Here is a 23,532-nt window from a genome sequence, read left to right as displayed (position 1 = left end):
TGCAATTTAAGTATGACGTAATTGAATCAAAAACCAATCAGGTGTTGTTAAAACTGAAACCTGTGTATAAAGTTGGCAACATTCAAAGTTAGAGCACTCAAAAGCCCCTGAAACTAACGTGGGTAGTTGCAAATTCGTTCACAACAATGGAGATAACGTAGACATTCAGAATCAAGTTTATTTGTAGGACATTTCAAAATTTGATAAATCATTTACTTTGTAAAATTAAACATCGGTGTTATTCGGAAAGTATCTTTGTAGTCTCCGAATGTTTCTCTACTGGACATAGATTCCTAGATTCTGTAGGGGATGTTTAGGAGCTTTATTCATCATTCTATTCCATTAAGTGTTGATATTACCTCTTTTTTATTTATTGAATGTGTGTTATATAGTTTCGATTTATATAAATGCATTAGGCTTTACTGGTGGTACGCCTTTGTGCAAGCTCGTCTGGGTAGGTCCTACCCACTCATCACATGTTTTACCGCAACACAGAAGTACTTGGTACCGTACTTGGTATTTTTGTGTTTCGGTTTGAAGGGTGTGTGAGCCAGTGTAATTGCAGGCACAAGGAACATTACATCTTAGTTCCCAAGGTTGGTGGTGCATTGGCAATATCAGCGATGGTTAACATTTTCAAAATGCCAATGTCTATGGGCGTTGGTGACCACTTACCATCAGGTGGCCCATATGCTCGTCCGCCTACCTATACTATAAAAAAACCCTGCGTGATAAAAACGTGCACTAGTTCCTACCATATCGTTGGTTCTAAGCATACCATATGGTTGGCTTCAAAGTAGCCACTAGACTAACGTAGCGATAATATTCACATAGAACTGTCCATATCTTATGTCAAAAATGCGTTAATTAATAACTGGCTCCTACCGGTGGCTGTGCTCGCATGTAAAGGTAAGATAAGTAGGTAGATGTTAAATAGTCTTAGTGTTAAGTCAGGAGATAAGCTGTCTTTATTCCTAATTTCATACAAATCCGTACAGTTTTTGCGTGAAATAGTGACAAAAATCCTTCCACATATCCTCACACTTTAGCGTTTATAAAATTATGTAAATTTTAATGAAATATTTGAAACATTTTTGATGTTGGTAATTGAAAATAAATGATCCGAGGGGACTGGGCCAGGTAGTGGGTTCAGGGAGTAGTTAAAAAATGTTATATCCATCAGCAGCGTCCGTGAAGTCAAAGCGCAATTATAAAATTCAATTTCATAGTAAATAAACGAATTGGATTGGTGCATAAAACCAATAGATTTTAATCGAATATCACGTGTTTTATAATCTTTCGCTCTGCTTGGCTTGACTTAAATTTTTTTTTTCATCTTTTGCCGTCCATTGCTGGACGAAAGTCTCCCTCATAGAACGCCAATCATCCCGATCTTGGGCAGTCCACATCCATCCCGAACCTGCCACCTTTTTTAAATCGTCGGTCCATCTTGTCACAGGGCGTCCTACACTACGTTAGGCAAACGTAACGTGGTCTCCATCAACCCCACAGTCGCTTAAGACCAGGATCTTTAATAAGGGCGTCCTACCTGTAATAACTTACGGTACCGAAACGTGGAAACTTACCGTGGGACTGGTCAACAAATTTAAGGTCGCTCAGCGAGCAATGGAACGCGCGATGCTTGGGGTTTCTCTGGCAGATAGAATCCGAAATGAGGACATTCGCCAAAGAACTAAAGCCACCGACATCGCGCGTAGAATTAGCTCTCCGAAGTGGAAGTGGACTGGTCATGTCTCCAGGCGCATTGATGGCCGATGGAGCCGACACGTGACTTAAATCCACTTATTACATTCACGAAATGGTTCGTTTTGCTTACGAATGGTAGACGTGATTCTGGAGCTATCATTGATTTGCTACTCATATATTAGAAAGTTATGAATATGATGTCAGGTACGACGTACGAGGACGATTTGAGCCAAGATAGCGGTGCTTAGAATCTTAATATAAATACGATGATACCGAGTTCAGGCCCCGGCAAGCACCACTGAATTTTTGTGTGTTAACTCGTACTAGGTGGTGAAGGAAATCATCGTGAAGAGATGATGCATGAGGCGGTATTGAAGCAGAGTGGAAGAATTAACTTCAAACCTTCTCCTTTAAAAGGAGGGAAGGCCTTAGTTCAACAGTGGGATACTTACAGATGTTACTAGAATTTATATTTACAAATATAGAGATATATTTAAATTTATTGATAAGCAAAGCGTGCAGTATAAAGTAAGGGAGGATTTGGCAATAGTTATATGTATTCGACCCGGAGATGGCTGACTCCCTATCGTTTCAATTCGAGCGCTTTGATTGCGTACAGGAAGCGCCTGGAGTTATAGGCTAGGAGGTGATGTTCTAACAAACGTTGTCTGTTTTATATTCACATGTTTGTTAACTATTATATTTTAAAATTAGCGTGGAATAAAAAACATAATATCATTAAGATTATTAACGATGTGAGTTAAAATTGAAGGTCAAATTTTAATTAATCGATATTTGTCACGTTTTTTTATTTAAAGATTTTTTTTCCGCTATTATATTAAGATATATTTTAGCAAACTGCTTAACAATGCGTCGGTAGACATAACTTTTTTATGTTGACTACATGACTGCTGTTATGCATCTGGCACGTTTACTTAGTTGCTTTATTTTTACTTAAATTCACCTTTTAGAAGTGTGAGTTGTGTTTTCAACTGATTTTTAAATTGGTTCCTTTTAACCGCTAGCCTAATGCTAGCACCTTGCATGTACTTTTGGTGATGTTAGGATACAATTTAAATAATTTGATTTGTTTTAGAACATAGATTTAATAAATGATTATGATTATGACTTTAAAGTACAAGTAATAACTAGCAAACATCCCACAGCTGGGCCTTCACTTTTCCCTCTCCTTTTAAGGAGAAGCTTGGAGCTTATTCCACGCTGCTTTAATTCGGGTTGGTGAATAAATATGTAGTATAATTTAATATGATACATGCAAGTTTTCCTTCCGAAGGGATGAATTATAAACACAAATTAAGCACGTAAAAATTCAGTGGCTGCTCGAATTTAGTTATGATTCAAAGGTTCCAGCCTCTGGGTTATTTCCGCTTATCTTGTAATTTGATAGCTTATTTTTATATTCAATACTGTTCTATACAAAATTGAGGAATTTTGTTTGAAAACTAATAAACTTGAATAATAATATATAATAGAAAGAATCCGAGTAATAAACATCATAGGTTCAATGTAAAGGATAAATTTTAACGACATATTTTAATAATAATGGTCACGCTTTTACTGATAACAATTATTTACGCTGAAGTACCATTGAAAATTAAATGAACTAAGCAAAACTAATTATTGAGTATTGTATAAATTATTAAATTTATAAAGTTATTTGTATAATTAGCTTGATGAAAATTTTTGCAAGACGAACTATCATAAGCCGAGATGACCCAGTAGTTAGAACGCGTGAATCTTAACCGATGATGGTGGGTTCAAACCCGGGCAAGCACCACTGAATTTTCATGTGCTTAATTTGTATTTATAATTCATCTTGTGCTTGACGGTGAAGGAAAGCATCGTGAGGAAACCTGCATGTGTCAAATTTCACTGAAATTCTATTCTGTGGAATAAGCTCCAAGCCTTCTCCTCAAAAAAGGAGAGGAGGCCTTAGCCCAGCAGTGGGACATTCACAATCTGTTACTGAACTAACATAAAACCCTACGTATCTAATGATAGAGTCATATGAGATAATAACATTGCAATATAAATAACTTACATATATAGCAATGTGCATTTGTATATGATTCTTTATTTTATTTATTTAATATTAAAAGGTATTATTTAAAATTATCGTCCGCTATAATATTTTTTAATTTAAAAGAGTTGTTAAAATTTCTTGTCAGCTCTCTAACTAGGAGCAACATGATTACACAGGATCGCAATAGCCATCGCTGCTAGACGGCTATCTGTCCCTCCATCTAATTAACTAATTGAGTTTATCCCAAGCGTTTGTGCTGTGTTGTTGCTTATCTCCTTTTATCTCATTGGGAAAGAGAGGGATACGTATAGTTTCGTATTATCATCGTTTACGTAAGTCGTGTTAATGTCATTTTTACGTTGATTTTCGCTAAAATGACAATAAAAAAAGCCAATAAAAGAAGCCGAGATGGCCCAGTAAGAACGCGTGAATCCTAACCGATGATCGTGGGTTCAAACCCGGGAAAATACCACTGAATTTTCATGTGCTTAATTTGTGATTATAATTCATCTCGTGTTTTACGGTGAAGGAAAACACCGCGAGGAAACCTGCATGTGTCTAATTTCACTGAAATTCTGCCACATGTGTATTCTACCAACCCGCACTGGAGCAGCGTGTTAGAATACGCTCCATACCTTCTCCTCAAAAAGGGAGAGAAGGCCTTAGCCCAGCAGTGGGACAATCAAAAGCTTGTACGATAAAAAAATAAATTGAATATATATTAAAGTTATTATGTACATAATCGTCATCAATTTTATGAACATTTTATATATTTATCAGTTTTAGATATATAAATGATTCCAGATGGCTCAGTAAATAGAACACATTAATTTTGATCACTTGGGAACCATTATAATGTGACTCAGGATTTGAACCCAATACCAAAAACGTGTGCCGTAGAAGATATAAGTAAGACCAACGCAGTTAGCACAATATGTTTTACTTTGTAGTCGGGCTCTGTGCAAGCTCGTCTGGGTCACCACTCGTTATTTATTCTAGCTCCAAACCTCATTACTTAGTACTGTCCTGTTTCGGTTTGAGGGGCGGAAGAGCCTGTGTAAAGGCATAAAGGACATAACATCTTAGTTCTCGTTGTCAGTGACGCATTGGCGATGTAAGGAATGGTTAGTATTTCTTGCAGTCTGGGTGGTGATGACTAATATCAGATGGCCCCATTTGCAAACCGACTACTTTTATAAAAAAAATCGAAGTTATAACCAATCCTGTGTTTTTATATTGTAAAGCGACCAATAAGGTTAAACTCTGTAGATATTTTAGCTTTTGAATGTATGAATGAAATTCAATAATTTTTAACCTCATGTTTTCAATGAAACGCTTTCAATGTCGTCAATTTCAGAAATATTGGTGTCTTAAAGTATCAACTTTCAATATTGGATTTTGTATATTGAAATTATTTAAAAACGGAAACGGCTCTTAATTTGGTATTTTGATAAAGTATTATAATAATAAATAATAAAATCATTTATTGGAACCAAACAAGGATCATATATACAAGACAATAAATAATAAAAAAAAAAACAAAAATTACAATAATAATAATTTACAGATTTTTCACAAAAAAAAATTAACATGAATTATTAAATTGGAGCCGAGCGAAGTACATTCGCCCAGGTAGGTACTAAAGATATGTATAATAAGCATCACCTTATATGATTACCTTTGACCGTTGAAAAATTCACGAGCTAACTCACTACTCAAATAGCAACTTAGCAATACAATATTCCTGTTTCGCAGTAGGAAACATTTAAGTGATATCATTGGTAAAATTAAAGCGGATATAAATAGTTAAGTGGAATAGTGTTGTATTACGCATAAGATAATATATCAATGAAAAACTGTATGTAGTACATACAGCATACATATAAATATAAGGTTTTTTTATGTTCAATCCTTTGACGAGCCGGTTGACGTGTTTGGTATATACTTGCCTTTCACGCCGAAGGTTGTGGGTTCGATTCCCACCCAGACATACATTTGTGTGCATTGTGTGCACAAACTTATCTGTTTGTCCTGAGTCTTGGTATGATTATCTATATAAGTATGTATTTACACAAGAAAAGTAGTATATGTAGTATATCAGTTGTCTGTGTCTGGTTTCCATAGGAGCTCTGCTAAATTTGGGTTGAGATGGCCGTGTGTGAATAATATCCCAAGATATTATTATTATAATCCTTCTTTAATTACAACAGATTATTATTATATATTATATGTAATAAGTTAAATAACGAAATATATGAAACCTTAACATTTTCCTCTTACCTTCGTATTCACTCGACCCCAAGAAATTTGAAAGCTAACAATCTTTGTCGATTACACTGAACATTTCCGTGCCCTGCGATTTCACTCGCGTTAAAGTTTAGTTATTCATACTCGCTTCTTATTATATAAAAGTACCCACAGTTTGTCATAGTTTGCTCAAAACAGTCCTAACTAAAAGTTATATAGCCAACAAAATCAAAATTAAGCAATCATATTTTTTTAGAACTTTTGGATCATGATTTTTAAAGTTAAAATTAATGTAACACTACCACTGGCTTAGAAGTAGTTCTTTTTTTCATTAATTATATAAATTTAATAAGCATAATATATAAATAATTATATATAATCATACAGCATTCACCAATAAATTAACCGAGATAAAATAATTGTGGTCGTTTTCTTTTATATAATATACGACGGACGGACAAGCGGACCATCAGGCAAGTGGTCACCACCACCCAAAGACGTTGGCGCTGTAAGAAATTTTAACCATTCCGAATGTTGCCAAAGCGCCACTAATCTTGGGAACTAAGATGTTATATTCCTTGTGACTTTAATTACACTGGCTCACTCACCGTTTCAACCGGAACACAACAATACTCAGTATTACTGTGTGGCGATGGAATGTGTGCAGAACGGGAAGAAAGTTGTGTTTGTTTGTTTTTTTTTTTCGATTTTACTCAAACTACTTATCCGGGTTTATCCGGCTTTAATATTGTGTTAAACACCATACATTGTATATACCGCTCTAGTGTCACTAATGATGATCAAATTCTTGGTGACAATAGCTTGAATATATATAAAACGAAAATTCATCAAAGTTAAATATTTCATTTCGTCCCTGTTCGAGATTTCGTGATTAAAATTCAAATTACTATAATATTTACATTCCTATTCATTTTTTTTTTTTTAAATCTTCACATTCGAAATGAGACTAAAATAAATACAAACCCTTCGGTTCTTTGTTTAATTGTTCAAATATAATCCAAAATTTTGTTTGCTTTGCAATCAATATGAAATTCTTTGCGGGTTTATTTTTATATAATACTACAATATATCAAAAATGCGAGAATAAGCTCGTTACGTATTCACTTTTTTTTAAATCCTTTAGTGCCTTATTTATTATTACTAATTTTTTGACAAAACTTTTAAATATATTCCTTGTCAGATCTTTTTTTTTTTTATAGAATAGAAAGGTGGACGAGCATATGGGCCACCTGATGGTAAGTGGTCACCAAACGCCCTTAGACATTGGCATTGTAAGAAATGTCAACCATCGCTTATAGCCAATGCGCCACCAACCTTGGGAACTAAGATTTTATGTCCCTTGAGCCTGTAATTACACTGGCTCACTCACCCTTCAAACGGAAACACAACAATATCAAGTATTGCTGTTTTGCGGTAGAATATCTGATGAGTGGGTGGTACCTACCCAGACGAGCTTGCACAAAGCCCTACCACCAGTGAATCTCATAATATCAAGTTTACTCGTCATCATACACATGAATGAATAATCAAGATTAAACGAAGGTGTAACGTATAATAAAAATGTAACATTTTAATCTGTGTCAGATATAGACATACCATATAATCCTATTGGTAGTTAAGACATTCCGTTTTTAAAATACCAGTGGCTTTTTTATTGGTCTTCAAATAGCTATATTGATACATTGCTTAGTCATAATACTAAGTCTTAACTCTATTATATCATTTGAGTATATCTTTATAATCTTCAAATATTATTTGTTTTGTTAAACTATTTAAAAATTAAATTTATTTATATAAAGAAAATTAATTGCAAGTTAAATACATTGCAAGTTTGATTCTGTATAATTACTGACTTCTTATTTGTCCGTCTTAATTATTATTTCTTGGGTGAGCTAGTGGAAACACAACACACTACAAAGGATAAGCAAATTTCAGTGCTTAGTCTTTTAAATATTTTTTGTAACAAATTAAAAATAAATAAATTAAAATTTTATACAGCAATTTTTTTACAAAATAAAAAAAACCCACGCTTCAATTTTAAACGTTTATGTCAGATATGTTTTGTTTTTAAATGTTACATTTTAATGTTGCAATCTTAACGTTTAATTCACATAGTTCCTCAAAACTTCAGACATCAATTAATCAAAATATGCTTTATTCGAGTAGGCACTCATTTTTTTCACAAATTTCACATTTCACAAGATTAAATTTTATGTGAAATAACAATTTTATGTAATCACTTTGAAATATAGTTTCAATCACAAAGTACAGTACAGACAAATAAAACAGTAGTTACTCTTACCTATTATGAGGAGAATATACCTTTTATGAGGAGAAGGTTTGGAGCTATTCCACCACGCTTCTCCAGTGCGGGTTGGTGGAATTTCAGTGAAATTAGACACATTTTCCTCACGATGTTTCAATTCACCGTAACGTACGAGATGAATTATAATCACAAATTAAGCACATGAAAATTCAGTGGTGCTTTCCGGGGCTTGAACCCACGATCATCGGTTAAGATTCACGCGTGTTTACCACCGGGCTATTTCGGCTTAATATAAAGGAACACATAATTATATTAATGAAAATCTAATTAAATTTATATAAAAATATGACTTTGCAATATATCGTTGAAATCTATACTTTAAATGTTATGTAAATTTTGAAAATCGAATCGACTGTGCTAATACAGAATATCAAGGGTATAATCCTATAAAAAAACTTGTTTTTCGTATAAAAAAATTTAATACATGTCAAAAATATTACAGTCAAATATCAATTTCAAAATAAGAACCTAAGACAAACAAATGACCCTATGCCTAATAAGGTTTCTTTTCAATTTTATTTTTTAAGTCCTAAAGTAAGACTCGATGATTATGAACCTCCACACATTGACATGGATATTGATTCTTCAAAAAGTGTTAAATGAGTTTTTAGACCTTTCAAGTGCAAGTTTCAGTCCAGCTGTGACGCATTTCCGCTACGATTAAACAGAATAACTTCGATTTAGTAGATTTTTGTTATTAGTCTCCTTTGATTTAATGATAAAAATATCTTGAACGATCATCCACAGCTGACATATTTTAGTGCAAATGTGTTCACTAGCATACTTGCATTTTTTATTACATTCGTTCTCATGATCATATAGAAACAAACGCTTGTTTTCTACAAATTGTTACTCATTGAATTAAGATCTGAGATGGCTCAGTAGAACTCTTTAATCTTAACCGAGTAATGTGGATTCAAACCTTAAGCACTTCCCAGTTTCCATGAACTTAAATTGTTTTTTCAATTAATCTCCTAGGTTTCGGGAAAACATCGTGAAAAAGTTACATGTGTCAAAAATAACTCTGCCATATATATTCAACCTACATTGGAGTAGCATAATGAAATAAGCTATAAACGAAAAAGGAATTTGTGCGAGCCCGTCTGGATACCTACCACAGGCACATCATATATTGTTATTTCCGGTTTGAAGGGTGAGCAAGCCAGTGTAACAACAGGTATAAAGGACATCCTAGTTCCCAGGGTTGGTGACGCATTAGCGATGTAAGTTATGGTTAATATTTCTCACAATGCCAATGTCTATGGACGGTGACCAATTAACATCAGGTATCCCTGATAAAGCCTTTTTTCTTTTTTCAGTATTAGTGCGTAATCAGACAGGCTTTTTCCATATAAAGATTATTTCATCTGTATATTTGTAGTGTCGATTAATTTAATAAACAACAAAACAAGAAAGAGGGGCCAATTATATTTGTATAAAAAGCAATTAAAAAAGGGTTCAATTGACCCCAATCGGACGTGGGTTTGAGCAACAAATCTCTACATACAATAAAGGTTGTGTCAGTAAATGATATATTTTAAAAGACCAAACATATCAAATGTTATAAATTAAAATTGGAACAAGACAATATTAAAAAAATGTCTATTTATGTTAAGGTTATGTTAAACCAAAGGAAATACTCTGGATTTCATTAAAACCCTTCTAAATCTTGAGGATATAGGAACAGACGATAAATAAGAAGATTACCACCTATCCTGAGAAGGAATATTTACAGCTCTATCACGCTGAATTATCCACAACGTTGCTTCAATAATTCAGTATATCAAATTATGGTTTTTCACTGTCATCATTAAATTAATTAAAACAAAAATAAATAAGTCCTACTCGGCTTCATGTTGGAAATAAAGATGACAATAATTAGATCATAATATCACGGTGGATAATATCACCATATTATTTAATGAATTATTCAAATTTTAAATCGCTCTATACTTTTTTTAATAACACATATTTCGGATTTTCCATAAATGTAATTCTTTTTTAAAAAAATCACACGCTTGAGAATTGTATTAATAATATATAATAATTAATGTAATACAAAAATAATGTCTTTTATTATATAAATAATTCTTGAAATAGCCTTCTTTATACAGCATCCATTTTTATACAAACGAAATAAGGAAACGACACAAAATAAATCTGAAATGTTTTCACAGATAATATATTTCTCCTATTTATAAACATTGTAACCGAAAAATTATATCGTTCATTTATATAAAAACTCTTTTCATTTTTAGAAATAAAATATTAGTTATTTTTTATTGATTATTAAAAATGTAAATCATAGTAGGATATTAATTAGATATAATATTATATGATTTGAATGATTTAATAAATAACATATAATTGATGAGATTAATTATTTGACACAAAATTTTGTACATAAAATAAAAAGCGTTAATAAAAATTCGGTAATTTTCATGTTTTGTATATAAAAAAATCAAATGTGAATAATATAATTAATAATAATAATATCATTAATCAATGTATTATGTATAATCTGTATTTATATCTATATACTACTACATTATTCCCACGGCTTTGCTCGCGTGTTAGGATCAGGGGGAATGAGTAAATGTTTCAACGCTGGACCTCCTCTCTTGTCAGCTTCTACTTTTATATTATACATGATTAAGAATAACTTTCCGAAGAACTTTAATCCGAGGCATATTTATTCGAAATGAAATATTCATAAATTGTAGGGTAAGCTACATTTCTTAATAATTAAAAAATTCTTCCACTCTGATGACCGGCAATAACATGCAAAAACGTCCACAGATAAAAAAAATTCGCGCGTTTTCTTCTTCATTTCCCGCGTTTTCCTACCAGCGTAGCTCCCAGGTCAGTCGTTCGCGGACCGCCGTGGCGTGTGTACGTGTCGCGTAGGCGTACAATATAATGGATGAGTAAAAATTCGATTGTCGCAAGATGATCACACTATTTTTGTCGCACGATCTCAAACGCTTAAGTGTATTATGAATTAATGGTGACAGTGGGGAATTTCAACGAATGTTCGAGTGTGTGATAGTGTTCTATCTAAAAGATTTTTTTTAATCGTGATACAAGAAAATCGACGCTGGTAGAATACGTAAGTTGACAATATTAATAATTATTTAACTGTTTTTTTTACCTTTCCTGTTTTTTTTTTTTAATTTAATGTGTTATGATAAAGTTAACGGGATTTTTTTGGTTGTTTAATTAGTAATTTTATTAAAAAAATCTAATGACTATTGAATATATTGCAACTAATTTTTAAAGGAAATTTATTTAAGCAAATTATTATTTTAATTAAACTTTTATTGTAAGATGATTTATCTTCAATCCAAAAAAAGGTGTTGAAGCATAAAAGAAAACGTTGGAAAGTACCGCCTTTTTGTAGATGTCATTTTATCGAGAACTGTTATATTTTTACCGTCTAAATTATTTTCAACGCATTATTTAGCGAAACAAAAACGTATTCCTAAATTCTCAATAAAAAAAAAATATCTTTTGAATTTAGAAAATAACTTACATCTTTTATTTACATCACTATTATCGATTCAAAATTGATGTGAAATAATAATCATTTTAATAGGTTATATAAATTAGGCTTAAACTATAAAGATTTATTAAATTTAAAAATGAAGACCGGAGTACAATCTTATTAGTATTATTATCATATAAAATGTATTTATGATCACATAAAATAAATCCAGTGTAACATAACATGGCGTCCTATAATATTCGTATATTCGTAATATCAATGAACCAAATAATAAACTTAGTAACATTCATTAAACTGTAATACTCAACTATACTTTTGATTTTGAACCAATCTTGGAAACGAATTTTAAGCCAACTCTTTTCATTTCACTCGAATTCTGCACACAATTTTAGTGCTGGTGATAATACAATTTTGTATATTCTGTTATAATTTATTCAAAATGGCGGCCAAACGACTTTTTTTTTACTAACATTCGTTATAAATACGTCATTGTAAATCATTATACATCATACGTCGCCCGAATCGTGAAAACCGTTGGCTTATAATAAATTTAGCTACATTGTTAATCGACTAATTGCGAACTTTACAACAAAATGCTAATTAATCGACTTAAGTTTAAATATAATTTAACAAAGATCGGCCATTATATTGTCATTTGAATGTTTCATTCGCAATTTTTCTTAACCTTTAATTCTAGCGAGATTTATTGCAAATTGTTCATGCAATTTACTTTCGATGGAGTCGAAGGCTTTCTCGTAGTCCACAAATGCCATACACAGTGGCTGATTGTACTCTTTGGTCTTCTGCACAATCTGCCGAACAGTATGGATGTGGTCCACGGTGCTGTAGCCTGATCGAAAGCCGGCTTGCTCTGGGGGCTGGAACTCGTCAAGTCGTCTGGCGAGACGGTTCGTGACGACTCTTGAGAACAGCTTATACACGTGACTCAGGAGGGAAATCTCCCTCATGAGTCACGTGACCAATCGGTCTGTAGTTTTTCAAGAGGGTTTTATCACCTCTCTTGAAAAACAGTACTACTTCACTCCCGCTCCACGTTTCCGGGGTCTTGCCATGTTGGATGACGGAATTAAAGAGGCTTGCTAGCTCTTTTAGGACTGGAGTCCCGCCTGCCTTAAGCAACTCTGTTGTGATTCTGTTGTGATTTAAGCTGTTCTAGAGCCGCCCTAATCTCGCCTTGGTCAACGACCGGGAGCTCCTCGGAGTAATGGCACGTAAGAGGGGCGCGCTGGTCATCAATACTGATTCCCACGGGTTTATCCGATCTTGAAGAGAACAACTGCCCATAAAACCTCTCTACTTCTCCGACAATCTCAGGCCTAGAGGTAACGACCCCACCATTTTCAGTTTTAAGTTTTGTCAGACGCGGCCTCCCAAGCTTGCGAGCGAACACTTTCGATCCCCGATTTTGCTCAATCGCAGCCTTGATGGCACGGGTACTGGAGCGTCGGAGAGCGTCGGTTTTTATTGTTTGGTTTAAGGCCTTATCTGACAAAAACGATGGTAGTTCTCGTCGTTTTCTCATGAGCTCGAGTGTCTCAGCAGAGAGTTTTGGTGCGTTGTCTCTTCTCTGTGGCGGAAGACACTTGCGGGATGTGTTTTGCAGTATTTTGACCAGCGTGTCGATTTTCTCATCAATGCTGTTTACGGTTTCCAACGCGGTGAATTAATTTTGAAGTTCCATTTGGAACTTTTCGGAGCCTTGAGCAGCTTGGAGTATGGTAGGTTGGAGAGTAGACCTCATCATTCTCGATCTTTCGGCTTTGAAGTCGATATTTAGAGTGCCTCGAACCAAGTGGTGATCACTTCCGGTATTAAACCTGTTGATCACTGAAACATCTCTAAAAATGTGCCTTTTATTCGAAATGATAAAGTCTACCTCGTTCCTTGTCACGTTATCGGGGCTTCACCATGTCCACCTCCTCTGAGGCTTCTTTTGAAAGAAAGAATTCATCAAAAAGAGCCCCTGCGCTTCGAGAAAGTTTACCAGCATTTGCCACCTGTGATTTCTGCAGCCCAAGCCGTAAGGTCCGACTTTCGATTCACCGCTATCTTGTACTCCCTCTTTAGCTTTAAAGTCTCCCATAACAACATTTTAGTGGGCCTTCGAGGTGTCGTTGAGGGCCTTTGCGATGTCCTCGTACATCGCTTCGACCACATCATCAGAGTATGTCGAAGTTGGCGCATATACACAAGACAGCAATCCAACACGATTGGAAAGAGCTCAGGTGCAGGAGCAAAGGTTTTATTTGCTTTCCGGCACGAGAGTGTACACACTTCCATAGTATACCAAGCTCCGTGCAGCTACAGAGAATCTTCGACTGAAAAAACCAGTAACTTTTCATCGGCCCGATTTGGTTTTGAGCCCAGGACTTCGGTATCTAGCCATTAGACTAACGAGGTAGAAAAAGAGTAGCTGAGTTTTTTTTACTATTTCTATTGATTTCTTTATTTAGGACTAAGGATAATTTTTTTCATATTTTTTTTTTATTTTGCTATCCAGTAGTGAAATTTAAAGTTGAAGAATGAAAAATCTGTTTTAATTCATTTGTCGCAAATAATTTATCGTTTTCAAAATAAATAAAACGTTATTTTTTTAGTAATAAAACACACACATTTTAGGTTACACATTAAAATGTTAACTCTTAAAAAAGAAAAGCGGCGTTCGATATTATAAAGCAAGCAAATTGAACCGCTCTTTTTATATCTGCTCGTAAAAAAATAATACAGAGACAATTACTACAATATACATTTTAATAACAAACGTATTATGCTTTGTATTGAGAGAATCGTGTCATTCAATAGATCAAACCATTTCGTGTATATTCATACAATTCATTCATTATATTGTAAGCCAGCCGCTGTATTACAATTGACACATTTATCATTGTTAGTGAACTGGGTAATGCTTTATACATTTCAATGATGATCTTTGCTGTGCTAATAATGCACCAACAGTTTATATCTTTAAATGTCAAACTCTAATCCTGAGATTATATGGAAGAAATCACCATTCTGCTTGAATAAAGAATATTTTGATATACAACAGTGTAAGCTGTGTACATTTGAAAGATATACTTCACTTGCGGTATTAATTATTATACATATGTGTATTTCTTTATTCCAAATAAGTAGGCAGACTTCAATCAGTGCGTCCTACCTGTAATGACTTATGGTGCCGAAACGTGGACATTCACCGTAAGGCTGGTCCACAAGCTTAAGATAGAATCCGAAATGAGGACATTCGCCAGAGAACTAGTCACCGACATCGCACGTTGAATTAGCATGCTGAAGTAGAAGTGGGCTAGTCGTGTCTCCGAGAGCATCGATGGCCGATGGAACCGACACGTGTTAGAGTGGAGACCACGCTTAGGCATGAATGGCGCTCCATGAATTTTTTACCATCCCTTGCTTCGTCACTGCGCCGCTTTTTGGAACTGTCATCATCTTTAGGAACTGTGACCCTTCAAACCGGAACACAAGTATACAAAGTATTGCTGTTTGGCGGTAGAATATATTTTCTATTAACTGTATTTATTTTTGATATCTCCATTAAAGTGTAATTTTCGAAAATTATTTCCTACTATACAGATAGATTTTGTTATAAATAGAGTCAGAGTCCAAATAATATAAAATTGATCAGCTGCAACCTATTTGGAGATAAATGCTTGCAAATAGCTTATCAAAGTTAAGTTTGTATTTAATATTTAAGGTGCCTAACGTAAGATCAGTAACTGCTTCATTTAAATTAGAAATATTTTACTTGGATATCATAAAAACTTAGCACTCGTATTTGACATTGAAATTATTTTGCTCAATTAAAAAATAAATAAACGGATGATAAATAACATGAACAACAAGCTACAAAATGAAAATGTAATAATTTACAATTTTTTTTTTTCATTTTGTAGTTTCAAAGTAGTAAAGAAAGAGATAACCAGTAAATTTCCTGATATGTGATAAATTTTCATCCTAAACATTGTGAGCAAGCCGCTCACAATATTTTCCTTCACCAACGAACACAAGAAAAGCACATAAAAAGTGCAAAGTGTATGATTTGAATCCGCAATCGCACTTAAGTCTAATCTCTGCTCAAACACTAGTTTTAAACTTCATATGAAATTTATGAGGAATGCCTTTTAATTGCTCATCGAAGAGTCTTCCAAGTCAATGGTTTATCACAACTCGACCGCTTTCTAATGGCGTGTCTTATTTTAGAATTTCTGAATGATCAATCACCCGTTATAATGGAAATTTATGTAACATTTGCAACCATTTACATATATTTTGAAATATATATAGATATGTGAATTATTTTGTTTGTTTAGATATAATATTATACTTAACTAGCTACCCATCTTACTTCAAAAATATTATTTTATTTTTTCTAATGACGTCATGGCTTTAATAAAAATTAGTAGTGTCCTGCGGTTTCTATTTCATTGAATTTGCATTCTAAATACCTGCAATGCAGTTTACCATATTGGATCATGTTTTTAGTTGCTACTCCATTCCTCAAGGTCGTTGTATGAAGCTATGTAGCCCACAGCTTAACTTAATAAGTGGTTTGTCTAACCCATATTATAGATTCTTTTTAAATCCAGCTGATAGTTCCTAATTGGCGCAATAAATCATATTAATTCTCGATGGAGAGAGTTTTCTTTTTTTTCCTTAGGCAGACTGGCTAATGGGCCACCAGCTGGTAAGTGGTCACTACCGCCCATAGACATTGATGTAAGAAATATAAGTCATCCCTTACATCGTCATAGTGCCACCGACTTTAGGAACTAAGATGTTACATCCCTTGAGTAAGGTACACCGGCTTGCTCACCTTACAAACCGGAAAATAAGAATACTAAGTATAGATGTTTAGCAGTAGAATATGTGATAAGTGGATGGTACCCGGACGGGCACAAAGCCCTACCACCAATAAAAGTTATCGTTATAAATGTTATAAATGTGAAAGTGAGTTTGTTTATTCGTTTTTTTTTATATAGCATAGGAAGGCAGACGAGCATATGGGCCACCCTAATGGTAAGTGTTCACCAACGCCCATAGACATTGACATTGTAAAAAAAGTTAACCATCGTTTACATCACCAATGCGCCAACAACCTTGCGATCTAAGATGTTATGTTCCTTGTGCCTGTAATTACACTGCCTCACTCACCCTTCAAACTGGAAAACAACAACACCAAGTACTGCAGTTTTGCGGTAGAATATCTGATGAGTGGGTGGTACCTACCCAGACGAGCTTGCATAAAGCTCTACCACCAGTAACAGTTTGTTTCACGCTTTCACGTCTTACCTACTCAACCAAATATCATGACATTTTACATATGTATATATACGTTAAGGGAACAGAAAAGACCATAAAAGAACCAAATATCTACCACCTTCTTCACACGCGGGTGGAAAGTAATATATAATAAAATAAAGTCATTAAAAAAATATAAATAAAGTCATTGGGGTTGTATAATAACAGAGAGCACAATAACATTATTTTTAAATTTATGATTGACAATTTTTAAAGTTTTCTAGGTTGCCGTACGAGCGGACACAACTTTATAATATAACTATTAATTATTGAGCCTTTTGAAAACTTTACAATTCAGTAAAAAATAAACAAACAAATAACTAATTCGAGTGTCGCACTCAATTAATGTTGAAAGCACTTGAAACATAACTTCTATTTCTATATAAAAAAATGTCCTTCATTTCCATTTAAAATTTGTTTCCTAACATTTCAAATAGAAAGTTCTACGGAACCAGCTGTCGTATATTAAAGTTAAGACGTGCTTCACTGCAATATGCTTCTAATATAACTTGATACAGTTTTTAACTTAGCGTTATTACATGAACTTATTAAACAGTTTCCTTTTGCTTGGTTTGCCAAACTTAGTATAATAATTATAAGTTATTGTCTAGGTATATTTAAGTTAGAGTGAATTAAAATTCTTACATGACATGCTTGCTAGGTTAAGGTCTTCAGTGCGGTGAGTTGTCACCGCCAACTAAAATATTAGATTTGTATGAACTATTAACCTTTATCGTTCTTATCGTCCTTTTTCCATTGCACCAACCTTGGTAACTGAGTGTTAAGTCCCTTGTGTTGTAGTTACACTGACTCACTTACCCTCAAACTGGAATAATAAAATAATAATGAGCGGTAGAATATGAAATGAGTGAGTATATATTTTATAAATATTGTTAAACAAGAATTTATTTTATTTTTTATTGTTTTCCCAAAACATAAATAGAACTGTTAATAAAAAAATATTTTTACTGTAACAAGAACCGACTACCCATTGATTTAATAGACGTTCTAGTAAATTCTATATATTCAGGTCGTAAAACATTTTAACGGCCCCTGCCCCTGACAGTTATAAATGGGCGAGTTTTTAAAAAAGATTGCTAGAAAAAACATCGGAATAATATCTATTCAGGAGATAGGCTCTCACGAAAGGTCAGACTACGAATTGGAGTCACAGAAATAAGAACAAATAAGACACCGAGGCTTATTTATTCTTTAATTGGTATAATGCTACCTACCAATACCAATATCTATATATAAATAGACAAAGAAAAATAAGTACCGTTTATCGTTTGGAAAGATATTGAAGAGCTTGAGTTATCAATAAAAATAATTAGAAATAAGATGTTTTTTCAAATTTTTATAATAAAGGTACAATTTCGAATAAGCCTAAAAAAAAATTTTTTTATTTATAACTAATTTTTGGCCGCATTTTAGGGTGTCAGTTGTTAGGTTTAATAGTTTTTAAGGTTCAAGCTTGCTTCTTATATCAGCCTGTGAATGTCCCACTCCCTATTTTGAGGAGAAGGGTTTTAGCTTATTCTACCTCGCTGCTCCAATTCGGGTTGGTGGAATGCACATGTGGCAGAATTTTACATCCAGATTTCCTCACCGTCAAGCACGAGATGAATTACAAAGACATTAATGTGTCTGCACATGAAAATTCAGTGGTGCTTGCCCGGATTTGAACCCACGATCATCGGTTAAGATTTACCACTGAGCCATCTCGGCTTAATCTTCGGCTTGCTTCATAACATAACATGTCATCAAAATCAGTTTACCCGTTATAGCGTAACACAGAGATAATTACTTTCGTATTTATAATATGTGTAGATAGGTAGGCAAGCTGGCTAATAGGCAAATACATGATAAATGGTCACCACCCATGGACATTGGCGATGTAAGAAATATTATTCCTAATATCACCATTGCGCAACCAAGCTATGTCCTATGTGTCTGTGGTTAGACTGGCTTGCTCACTCTTCAACCGGTACATAAACATACTAAGTTTAGTCTTACCTAAGAGTGACTTGAACAAAGCCGTACTAGAAGATGAAACAAGAAAAATATTATCTCTGTGTATATAATGCAAATATTATTAAAGTTGTTTTATTAAAATGCCACCTAAGCTTAACCTCACTTCACGGACGTTTTAGAACCAATTTAAACTGTGGAAATTTAGTTTGAAAATCAATTTGAAGCTTTCGAAAACAGAAAGCATATAAAGATAGATATAAAAAGCTATATGTTTTGTTTTGATATAAATTGGACCGGTTAGGCTTTTTGCAAAAAATTACAAAAAAAAAATACCTGAAAAAATATTGTTCGACGCTCATTCGTTTACATATAACCTAACAGACATTTTAACTAAAATTTGAATATTGTAATATTATATAGCTACCCGTCCTGGCTCTCATGGATAGAATAAGAGCATAAAACGTTTATATCGTAAATTCGAAATACATACATATAAGTCTATTCATGATAGTATATCGTAGTGTAGGATACCCTGGGGCAAGGTGGACCGACGATTTGAAAAAGGTGGCAGATAAGGGATGGACGGGCTGTCCAAGATTGGGATGGTTGGCGTTCTATGGGGGAAGCTTTCGTCCAGCAGTGGACGGTGAAAGACGATTGATTTGTGATTGGTTTACTCAGTGCATGACAGTAATGCTCCCAGTCGGTATATTTTTTACTGAAATCTTCAACAATCAGCGTCGTATTTCATTCAATTTACATAAAATCTCAATAAATTATGCATTTAAACCTTCCTCATGTTCAATCTACCCATTAGTGCAAACTGTATAAAAATCCGTTCAGCAGTTTTTGTGTTTACTACGTACAGACAGACGCGGCGGGATGGCTTTTTTATAATGTGAGAGAAACTTAGGTATGAATTTGTTGATTCCCCTCTTGATGAAATCATGCTTTCACTAGACATTTAAAAATATATATAGAATTAAGAATAAATAGACAAGGTAAATAGCTCTTTTATTAAAAATGAATAGTATCTTGCAAGTCAAGCGATTATAAAAAAAGCTTAACTAGCTGGCTTCTGTAAATCTTAAAATTTGGTATTTAAATTATAATTATATCAATAGGCACTAGGCATAGGCATTTTCATTCATTTGGTAGATTTGAGTTATGTAATTTTAATTAATTAATTGATAATTGAATACAACGGCATATATGAATAATTTTACAATATGAAGACAGAAGCGACGAATTTTTGATCATTTAAAAAGGCGATCCCTAGCTACAATTCAATTAGATTACATTTAAATATATTCATTCTAATTTATATCCACCAACCTGCAAATATTTTCCTCACAAGGAAAGCTCTTAGCTCAGCGGTGGGATATTCTATTTTCAAAAATGTTTGTTTTATTATACAAAGATTTACATCAAGCTTCACTCGCGAAATTCAAATTGGGCAACTGAATTGCGAAACAGCGATTTATTGGAGCTTATTCGAAATTCATTGTTGGAGCGAGAAAAGTCTTCCATTCAATGTTATTTATTCGCATTTCCCTAAACTTTCTTCACAGTCTAAGTATTTGACTTGTTAGTATCCTTATCTAATTTTCTTAAGTTATCGCTTCTTACATGATAAGAAATCGGACCGAGCATGGGCTGACAGTGAGTCAACACACCCACCTCTGATGCCGGTCATCAACACCCACATACATAGGGACCATAAGAAATGCTAATCAGCCCTTACACCAATGCGCCACTAGTCGTGAGTAAGTCTTGCGATTGAACCCACCCTGACGGGCTCACACATTGCCTTACCACCAAGTAATATATAGGACATAACGAAGGTTCTGTACCAAAATTAATTAAAATTATCATCTCACGTGCAAATTAATTATCTGTTATTACATCGTAATTTTTGTTAATAATTTTTTTAAAGACAGTAACAGCCTGTTAATGTCCCACTGCTGGGCTAAGGCCTCCTCTCCCTTTTTGAGAAGGTTTGGAGCTTATTCCACCACGCTGCTCCAATGCGGGTTGAATACACATGTGGCAGAATTTCAATGAAATCAGACACATGCAGGTTTCCTCATGATGTTTTCCTTCACCGTCAAGCACGAGATGAATTATAAACACAAATTAAGCACATGAAAATTCAGTGGTGCTTGCCCGGGTTTGAACCCACGATCATCGGTTAAGATTCACGCGTTCTAACCACTAGGCCATCTCGACTTTTTAAAGAGTTCGCATTTATTGCGTAAAATCAAACATTGCTATAAAATAAAAAATCAAAATAAATTTATTAACACAAAAGATTAACATTGTCACAAAACATCCAGTGGCCCGGTACAAAGAAAGCCTGTTTTGCCTAGTACTGGGTACCAACTACCGATTACAATTTCGCACGCTTAAACAATAGCTATTGGAGAAATTGCCTTATGGATTGCAATCCCAAATTGGTTATGTAAATATGAATACTTCATATTGCTTTCTTCTATTCATTTCTGATAATTATAATAACTGAACATCTTTTTTTTTTCAAGTTAGTTAGGCATAGTCTTATATTGTACAGGATTATATAAATGATAACAGAACTTGAAGTTACTCTTCGTTGACGTTCATACAGGATATATAAAAATAATTGTATTTGATTATAGCATGTAATTTTCAGGTTGTTAAAAAGAGTAAATACTGAGTTTCCAGTTCTCGGTAGGATCTACATTCCGACCGGTGGTAGGTTTATGTTAAAATTAAAATTGTATAATTACGATTCAAAAGTGCTTGTGATAGCCTACTTGAATAATTAATATAATATTTTGACCTTTTTATTATTGTTTTATTTTATTTTATAAAATGAACCACCTGATGGTAAGTGGTCCAACGCCCATGGACATTGGCATTGTAAGAAATGTTAACCATCGCTTACATCGCCAATGCGCCACCAATCTTGGCATATATGACACTAAAAATGCAATTCAGTAAATTAAAAATATTAATCAATAAGTTAAGTAAAAAGCAGAGAATATATAACAATGATTAAATTGACAAACAAGAAAATATGTTTAATCGTAACTTATTAAATTTCTTATTGAAATTCATAAACTTTTTTGACTCTTCAAAGTGCTATCCTTCAAATGCTATCACGTTCTTGTTCTGTGGTGAGTTGTGATTTTGTTCGTACAGATCTGAAATAGTATCAGGTACTCCGAGTACATGTAACGAACACATAAACCCTGTTAGACAATAGTCAATATATATAACAAATGGAAATAGAACTCGTCAGCAAGCCAAGGTGAATTTAGAACACAGAACCATAAATTCGAAAACAATATTCTTCAAAGTCGCCTTAGTAAAATTTCGTAATAGCTATCAACCGAATCCTTTTTATACGGTCAAAAGAAAATCGGAATGGATTTGTAATTCGATCCCACAATAAAAAAATGTAAGCCTTTGTAATCTTGGTCTCATTTTATTTCTCGGATTTGGTGACTATTTTCGGACTTTATGATAAAACCTCTTAGACTATTGAATTATTTTATGTATTTTTGAAACTTCGAAACTAAATGGATTACAGCTTTATTCGCCATTCTTCGGATCTTTGGGCGTTTTCTTTTCCAACAAAACTGTATAGCGTGTTTATTTTGCCTTCGATAAGTAGTCTCTTGATTTTCGAATACGGTTCACGATTTCTCGAGTATTACTAAAATATTAATTAATAAATGTACATTGTAAATGTAATTATTGAATGTAATATCATGACTAACTGCCTAATATACAGCTTAAATTATAAGACATTTGAAATTTGCAGAACACTTTTGTTTTGTAACGTTGATTTTGTCTAATTTTGATTTTAATGGGCTTTATATCCTCTAAATATTCAACTACATCATAAACATTCCACGTTGTCGACATATTAAATCCAGCATTATCCATGGTAAAGCATCGTTTGTCAACAATGTGGAACCTGGTACTACATACATTTAATGAAACCTGAACCATTATTCGTGCATTGTTATTATGTTGTGTGTTAGCCGGATTACAGTTTAAATAATTACGTTAAAAGTATATTAGAGGTAGACGGAAAAAAACTCGTACATTTCAAGGCTGAGGACATTGTGAACTTCAAAGTCAGTCTTCAAGTGTGAAGCCAGTCAGTTCGTGACCACGAGGTGGAACACTGTGGAAATGTCAGATAATAATATAAAAACGAAAAATATAATCACGGTTAAGACCTAAATATAAAGTTTGAATGGCACGAACCTAACAATTTGTCCAGAAAAAAATCCTCAAAAATGACAACGTATTATAAGATATTTCGGCATAATTCATAGAATAAAGGAACCTAAATGATAAAAATGCGTAAGATGTAAAGATGTA

The 23,532-nt window shown here is 33.6% G+C and overlaps 2 protein-coding genes across 2 annotated transcripts in view; both read left to right on the top strand.

Annotated features, from left to right (window-relative positions):
- Window positions 1-23,532, top strand: part of LOC126778127 (sodium-coupled monocarboxylate transporter 2) — a 279,217-nt gene that overhangs the window by 143,365 nt on the left and 112,320 nt on the right. The gene's annotated exons all lie outside the window — the stretch shown is intronic.
- Window positions 11,229-23,532, top strand: part of LOC126778216 (octopamine receptor beta-2R) — a 208,033-nt gene continuing 195,729 nt past the window's right edge. Inside the window, exon 1 of the mRNA XM_050501692.1 lies at window positions 11,229-11,454. The gene's annotated coding sequence lies outside the window, so the exon portion shown is untranslated. The remainder of the gene's footprint in view (window positions 11,455-23,532) is intronic.

Source organism: Nymphalis io, chromosome 25, assembly GCF_905147045.1.
Source record: "Nymphalis io chromosome 25, ilAglIoxx1.1, whole genome shotgun sequence".
NCBI classification, from domain to species: Eukaryota; Metazoa; Arthropoda; class Insecta; order Lepidoptera; family Nymphalidae; genus Nymphalis; species Nymphalis io.
The sequence above is the reverse complement of the archived record's forward strand: the minus strand, read 5'-3'. Positions and strand labels throughout refer to the sequence as shown.